Source organism: Tribolium madens, unplaced genomic scaffold, assembly GCF_015345945.1.
Source record: "Tribolium madens isolate multiple individuals breed KSU strain unplaced genomic scaffold, Tmad_KSU_1.1 Scaffold_20;HRSCAF=117;Tcas5.2_LG4, whole genome shotgun sequence".
Taxonomy (NCBI): Eukaryota; Metazoa; Arthropoda; class Insecta; order Coleoptera; family Tenebrionidae; genus Tribolium; species Tribolium madens.
Genome location: NW_025400985.1, coordinates 14,087,233 through 14,094,467, shown reverse-complemented (window position 1 = coordinate 14,094,467; position 7,235 = coordinate 14,087,233). Strand labels below are relative to the sequence as shown.

Here is a 7,235-nt window from a genome sequence, read left to right as displayed (position 1 = left end):
TTCGATGATCAAGATCCATTGCAAAGAAAAATGCATATGTTATACAGGGTATGTTAGTCAAAACTCGCGCCCCATAGAAAAATTTCAAGTAAGATAAGATCCAAGAAACATGAAAAAATGTTTAAAAAACTCTATCTGTTAAAAAAAATTACATTTATTTTTTGACATTTGACATTATTTTATATCTATTTAATAACACTGATGATCTTGTATACAAGGCTTTCATTTCAAAAGGAGCCAATCTCAATAACTTTTGACATTGAGTAAATGTATTTTCAACCAACATTAGTTACATTTTAAGTTTCATCCCCCAATCGCTACCCACCGCTACTTCAAAATTTTAAATGGCACCCTCTACATTTTGAGGCATTTTCGAAAAGGAAAAAAATGAGCGTATCTAACTGTCAAAGAAAAAAATTTCTTGTCGATTTGTTTTTAAGTTAGAGGTGGTTTTCTTTTTAAAATTTTCAACTCAATTTAATTTAAATAAAAAATATGTCGATTAGGATTGCAATGGGAGAGTTCAAAACCAACGTAAAAATACGTTTAAGATATCAAATTTTAGGTTTAAAATTACATTTATTTTTTATTGTCCAATCCACCGTAATAAAATTAAAAAATTATATTTATGTATAACAAATACTGTGCTGGATTAACATTTATTTTTAGTGTTGTAATTAATATTTAGATTTATTAGTGATTGTTCAAACGAACAATTTAATTTTTTTTATAAAATTTAACATTTCAACAAGTTGTTTAAAAAATTCTATCTGTCAAAAAATTTTGACATTCATTTTTTGATGATCTTTTATATGTTATTTTACAATTATTAAGTAAAGGTTTATTTATAATTATGTAGGAAAAGTACAAAAATTTAGCCAATAAAAGCCACAAATTAAACTCTCATAACGTGATTCTGGTATCTTACCTTATTGGCATTTTTCTTTGGGGCGCGAGTTCTGACGCACCCTGTATAAAAGATTTTTTTGATTTTTACAAACACCTTTCAACTTAAATTTTCATGAACGAAATATGAAACTACTATTTACATTTTTATCACAAACTGAGTGATATTATATACGTCATTATTAATTATAATAAATTTCGACTATTTTTTATCAATCAATAGGCATGCATAATCTAATGAAATGTTTCAAGCTTTTTTTTTTTGATAAAAACAGAAGTGTCAATTTTCATATTATCATGTAGGCATCTCTTTTGTTTCCGATGTTGTCGGATTTAATTTATTATTGAATTTGCTAGTTTGTTAAATGGTTTTTACATAAGACAAAAATTGATATTTTTTTTCAAGAGGTACCAATTCAGTCTTAGAAGATCTGCCGTTTCCGCTAGCTAAATTCAAAATTACATAGTCGGATCGGTCAAAAACTTAATCCAAAATTTAATTTTTGAAAAGTTATATCTCGTAAAACAGATTTTTTGTCATGGGAACTTTTAACTCAGTTGGATGTCTTTTATCACCACTCAAGAGATTGTCCGACATTTTTGAATCATTCTGTATATCGCAGAATCACCAAATCAAGTAACATTCCGATAAATGTTTTGTTTATTTACTGGACCCATGTCCCAAAAAACATTAATATCTACTACCCTATAATATATTCACTTACCTCTGCAAGAAATCGTGTTTGACAATATTCTAAAATTGCACATCTCAATCCGGAATAGAACTTTAAATTTAGACAACAAACACAGAACTATCACAAAACCATCACAAAATGTACAAAAAAACTTATATCAACACGAAATAATTTAAATTCTTCGACCCAACAAAATAAAATAACACACCTAACCTCAAAACCGGCAAGTAGTTGTTCACAGCATTCTTAATACTTTTAAAAGTTTAAAACACGTTTTACAGCACCACTTTCTTAAGCTTGATTTATTTAAATATTTACTTAAGCTTACTTTCTTTTATTGTAGTTTTTAAACGAATACCGCATGTATGAAGAGACCAATTGTTGAAACTCAACAAACACGTTGGAAGTTGGACACAGATTAGAGGCACAGAACAACAGAGATAAACAGAAACGCATCTGTCCTTATCGCTACCGAGCGAAAGTTACACTTAGCACATCTCTTGTTGACTGCCTGTACTAACAGTTAGCGCGGGCGATTTGAATAGCCCATAATTATTTTTCTTTTAAATTTGTATTTAATTTTCCATATTCTTTACAAATATTCACAACAATAGTTTCTAAAAACACTTTCTGTTGTCAGACAACTATTGTTTGTAAATATTTACAAAGAATACGAAAAACAAAATGTGTGAGTAATAAAAGACAATACACTTGTAATAAAAGTTTATTATCACGAGCCAATATAAACGGTATGATAACTAAAAAATAGATGTAAACCATCACACTATTTATACACAAATATAAACGTCTGGATATTTCTATCGCTACACTGGTAACGTCACAACTGCGTATTTTGAGATAAAATAGGCTACAGAAATTTGATTTCTGTGTAAAAGAGAAATGTCCGTTCCAACTGACAAAATTTAGGCTAAAAGGCTCCACTATTTCGTATAGAAAAAACATTGTGAAAAGTGACAAAAGTGGCGATAGAAAAGTCCCTAGATATAAAGTATTATTTTCTTAATATTTAATGTACAACCTAAGAAGACAGTTGGAGTGTTGTTAACTAAAATTGTACTCCAGAGATATAATTCCAAAATAAAATTCTGAATTGCCTACATGTTATAATTTCAGTTGTAAAGTTTTATTATTTTTGAAGATTGCACGTCTATTAGAAGTACAGATTATCGCAGTGGATGTCTGATGTTAGATTACATCCACATCACAGAAACATTGTACTTTGTTACATAGAAACAACAGATATAAATAAAAATAAATGTAAATATAACCAAATCATTTTGTTATGTAACAGAATATTAACAGCCTGGAAATGTGAAGAAATCTAGATAAAGATATATATTTTTAAAAGTGAGTAAAAGGCAAACAATGAATGTAAGTGCGAGAAATAGTCAAATGTATAACCCATATTAATTAGCTTCATATAACTAAAAACAACGAATGTAAAGTCGTTAAATCAATATACAAAAAATTATAAATAAATTAAATTATAAATTATACATCAATTTAAAAAATCAATAAAATCATATGGGTCTAATTTTTGATTTAACAATAATTTGATAGAAGGTTTTTACCCCTAAAAACAAAGCTAAATTGAAAGCCAATTGTAGAAATATAACCGCATAAGCATAAGGTTGGTTCAAACTACCATGGTCAGGCAAAGCTGCTGTGTAAAAAAAATATAAAGCAAAACATTCGAAGAAAGTGAAATTATAAATTGATAATATCTGCATATACGTTGAATCACAATTAATCATTCATCAGTGCGAAATATTAAAAAAATAGCATTTAAGAGATAAAAATGATTTTAACCGAACAGGTTTCAAATTGTAATATCACAACAAAAATTTTAAAATGTCGAGTTCTCCATGGAAATTGTTTATTCGCAATCATACTGTGATCTACCAATTTCATGACATGACAACAGCTGGGAACTAGATGATTACTGAAACTAACCGAGAAATTCTTATACATAACAATAATTATTAATAATTAATTAATATACAGGTGTGTCAGAACTCCCCGTCCCAGAGAAAAATTTCAAGTAAGATAAGATACTAGGAACATGAAAAAAATATTTAAAAAATTCCATCGGTCAGAAAATTTTAACATTTATTTTTTGACATTTGACATTTTTAATTAATTATTAACGTGTTGTTACCTTGACACTTTTTATTTACCAACACGGCTATATAACTTATGAAAAGAAGATACGGACGATTTGAAGCAGCTTATAGACATGTATTAAAAAAAATTGAATAAACGAAAAATTTTAGAAGAGATCTACATCAACCTGATTTGATAGTGTGATAACTATAGGTCGAATTATTTTAGGATTAAGAAAACAGAAAAAAACTTAAACACAAAATAATATGTATAAAAACAATGTTTCCCAAAGACCTATAAAAATCCGACCTTTAGTGTTGATAACCTTAAAAGGATTAGTTTGAATTTATTTCAAATTAATCTTAATCGAAATATTATAGCGTGTGTGTAATCGGAGAGACGTGGTTAACGATAATAATAATGGTGTTCCATGAATCTATATAAATCTGTTTCTGTTTTAAATTATTATACAACAAATCTATGTACTTCATCTCTCGCGATATATACACACATATAATAATTTTAGTATTGCGTTAATGTTTTCTATTATCCAATTTAATATGAATGGCACTCATAACTTATACATAGGAGTAAGTTTATGAAAAATAAGACGCGTACATTTTTTGTGTAAATGAGTTTTAAATAAGTTTTCAATTGCTAAGTTTTTTTAGATTAACAGAATATAAACACAAACTGATCCTTTACACTGGTTCCTAAGAGTACTCTGCATCTGTTATATACGCGTTAATACATTACATGTATTTCAGGAACGCCTATGACGACTCCTGTAACATGAACATAACACATGAATCAAACTCAACTTTTTGAGATATGTGAAAATATGAAATTTCACAAATTTCTCAAAAATTTGAGTTTTAATTGCTTCAGAATGTGAACAACTCTCGAAATCAAAATCCAAAAACTGTCTTAGGTGGCTGACTATCCTTGCCAGGCTATAGATGTGAAGTAAGACCATAATTACATTCACATCTATATACTTCAGCCTCCTGTGCTCTTCACTATCATATTCCAGCATTTCCACCAGCCGATGGTGACGGGGATCTGGATCGCCAGTATGTTGTAGATTACGTTGACAGATGTCGCATTCATATTCCCCCAAAGAGAGTTTATGAACAAGAAATCCGCCAATATAACCTACAGCATATCTTTCAATCAGATCATCACTATCATCATGTACTGGTGGTGGTGGATGCCACTGATCCCTACTACATTCACCCTCAACTGGCTTTGGAGGCTCAGAAAGAAAATCTCTAATTGTGACCTGCAGGCTGTCATTGTCTCCTTCACAATTAGAGCCACGAGAATGATACGCCGAAAAATTTCTTATTAGCAGAGACTTATAAAAAGGAACAAATGCTTTGCAAGTTGGATTCGTATAACGAACTCCATATTGTCTTATTTGGCCAAAAAAGTTCTCCAGCGGATCTTGATTAAACGCCCTCGCAGGAAATTGCGTGAAACCAAGCTTTTGCAAAGAATTTTTGATCAAACAAAACCCTTCAAGAGTTTGCTGCCATCCCATCAAACACTTTGGACGTGGGCGATCCTCAGCGTTCTTTGGGAGGAATGCCATATTGCTAAACAGTCGTTTCCCTTCTATCCACGTCCTGTAATGAGAACTGTTTTGGGTTACCTTTCTTCGCAGTTTTTTCTTTTCAGACTGTCCTCCAAAGCCACCGTTGACACTGTCGAAGATCTGGTCTACCTCCAACAAAAGTTTTGCGGTGTAGTAAGCATCCGGTGGTAACCTCCCGGTTTCTGGTCTGGCAAACTCATTTATTACTGCAGCTACTCGCTGGCTTATTACCTGTGCCGCTAAAGAAACTTTCATTTTTCGAATTTTGAATTTGTCCACATGTTGAGCCGAAATTTTTGGCAACAGGCGGAAAACCCTGTTCTTTTCCCTATCAATTTGAACCACCCTTTTAATATGTGCCCACTTAGCAACCCCCCGCTTTTGTTGCCCCCTTATAACATAGGTAAACTGGCAATCCCGTTCTAAAAGACCATTCCGGAATGCCTTCAAAAGATGAGGTGGGTCAAACAATGGAATCACTTCCTGATATGTGTTATCAGGAAGCGGAATCCGTATCACATTGTCTGGCACCACATCATCTTCTGAAGTGCGCACTCGTTTAGAATGATCTAATAGATCGTTAATTGCCTTAATGTTGTTGCTACCCATGTCACAAACGGAGGCAACAATATTCAACCCTACCGCAGTAGCTGCAGTAATAATTTGTTTGTAGAAACTAACAATACTGCCGGCTTTCATCGCAGATTTACAAAAGGCAAAAGCTACAGGTTACTTCCACCGTCTGTAAACGCCACGAATCATGAAGACAGCAACATGGTCAGCAACCTCTCCAGACCTTGTCGTACCGTCATCCTCAAATCCTATGACTCTATCCTCATGCGGCAAGTAGTCCAAGTGAGGCTGTATTTGTATCTCATCAAAGATGAGGACACAAATACGGTCTCTCTCCTTGGGTCCTACCCGCCGACTGAGAACTTCGATCATATGATTTGAAATGCCCGGTCGAATAGAAACTTTACCAAGAGTTGCCTTCAGTGTGCGTTCTGACGGTAGTATAAACATTTTGGAAAGAAGTCTATACGTTCGAGGACAGCTTTTGTGAATAGCAATGGCGTCAGCCTTGTCCTCAAACGTAAAACTTCTTGCCTTTGATTTACACTTATAATTTCTCAATTGACTTTCTAAAAAGCGTTGCTGAACAGGAGTAAGTCCTTCAATCAAATGACGCACTGTTTCATCTTTTGCCAATACTTTCGCCACCTTTAACTGATCCCTCACTTTTTCCAGCTTTCTTACTCTATTCCTTAATGATCTGGCCAAGCTATACAACTTCACTTCTCCCTCCGTAAATGCCATTTTCTTTTTTGTAATACCCAGTTGGGATAAGATTGCTACAGAAATATATTTTATTAAACGATTACGAGCCACATACACCTTAAACTTACGTTGAGGTTTGCTTCTTTTAAGACTTGGAATTTCTGTAACGCAAAACAATCAATATAACAACTAAGGACTGAAATTGTGACTTACATTTTTGAGCCTTTATAGGCCGAACCTGAATTTCAGGCCTTTCATCACCATGACCTGAAAAATATTGTAATTAATTTGTTTTCTATACTATTTATTACTCTGGCAAATGTAATGCAATTGTAGTTATACAGGGTGCGTCAGAACCTTACATGGCATTTTCTGGGACGCGAGTTCTGGCGCACCCTGTATGTGTTAATCAAAAGCTTCAACGGGTTCTCTAATGTAACAATAACATTAAAACACTTAAGCTTTTATAAAACTTACTCAAAAATTGGAATGGTCCAGCTTCAGCAACAGGGCGGGACAGAGTTGAAAAGCGACTCATCCCCGAAGGCCCAGGTTGCGGTTCATTTGTGTATTCTGTTAAAATTGGTTATTTAGTTGTTTTAATTACTAATACCGAGGATGTAGTTAACTACTCA

General features: G+C 32.7%; 1 long non-coding RNA gene across 1 annotated transcript in view; it reads right to left on the bottom strand.

Moving 5' to 3' along the window:
• LOC123005047 overlaps nt 1-1,999 on the bottom strand; it is a 9,804-nt gene extending 7,805 nt beyond the window's left edge. The window contains exon 1 of the long non-coding RNA XR_006412728.1: nt 1,632-1,999. This is a non-coding gene — a long non-coding RNA (uncharacterized LOC123005047). The remainder of the gene's footprint in view (nt 1-1,631) is intronic.
• Nucleotides 2,000-7,235: the final 5,236 nt, after the last annotated feature.